We start from the raw sequence: 1,046 nt of genomic DNA, 5'->3' as shown, positions 1-1,046 counted from the left end.
TTGTATCATATCCTTCCTTAAAATTCGAATTATATATGACAGCCAGACCTTACTTTCCTGAAGTTACGCGTACAAGGGAAGAATATATCTCAAGTGCGTTTTATACGTCCAACAACTTCCTTCGGTTCTAGGCATTTGAAAAACGATTGGGCAGTATGTCAACTGATGTGAGTTTTTAATCACCGGCCCATCAACGGCTAGAAACCGTTGTATCGGCAGCTTTATCTGGGGTTTTTGGACACCACTGTTCTAAAGCATGTTAGGTAAATGTGCATTCAAGCAGCTGCAAAAACGCTCTTTTTCAAACTACGCACAGCGATGTTACCTGTCGAGACATTTCTTCATGATAATGAGATGTTTGTGCCCTGGACGATGAATTGCCGTCTCTGTAACGTGCCTGAGACAATTGATCATTCCTTTATTCTGTGCCATGATGCTATATTCTTTTGGGACGTACTACAAAAAACTCCTAGAAATGACATCGAAATTACACCATAATCTATTAGACTTTTGCCTCCTGACAAAAACTGTGTCGTGCCTTACGATCTATTTGTGTTGGTGGGATTGTTCAGTCTTTGGAAAAGCCGCATGATTGACAGGCATGCAGAGCCACCAAGATCGTCCAAATGCGTGTTTCGGGAGCAGTGTGCTTTGGTGAGGAGTATATATGCTGCACGCGAAGAACCTCCAAACTGGATGCCGTATTTAGATGCATGTGTTTGCCTCCCAGAATTTTGATGTTTTGATGATGGTGCATTGTCGGGCTAGGAATATAGCGGGCTTGTATTAAGCAGCCCGGTAACTTTAGACATGGTCAAGTATAAGCAAGTAGAGTTTTTTTTTTCTTTTCTTATGAAAGTTCTCCCATGCAATAAAGAAAAAAGGTGTTTCAATGGCGCAATGAACTGCCATTAATTACCTTAGCACTGAGCGAATAAAACATCTGTTCGAATCCTCTAAGTGTAACTTCTTTCAATTTTTGTTTTTAAACGCAACGTTAAAATGAGCTACCAATATCTCCCCGGGAGGCACCTCCCCTTCAGGTT

At 41.3% G+C, this 1,046-nt stretch overlaps 1 pseudogene; it reads left to right on the top strand.

Annotated features, from left to right (window-relative positions):
• Positions 1–267: 267 nt before the first annotated feature.
• On the top strand, positions 268–738 carry LOC146190014 (uncharacterized; annotated as a pseudogene).
• The last annotated feature ends 308 nt before the right edge of the window (positions 739–1,046 follow it).

Source organism: Amblyomma maculatum, chromosome 5 (assembly GCF_055883805.1).
Source record: "Amblyomma maculatum isolate TAMU_Amacu chromosome 5, ASM5588380v1, whole genome shotgun sequence".
NCBI lineage: Eukaryota > Metazoa > Arthropoda > Arachnida > Ixodida > Ixodidae > Amblyomma > Amblyomma maculatum.
The sequence above is the reverse complement of the archived record's forward strand: the minus strand, read 5'-3'. Positions and strand labels throughout refer to the sequence as shown.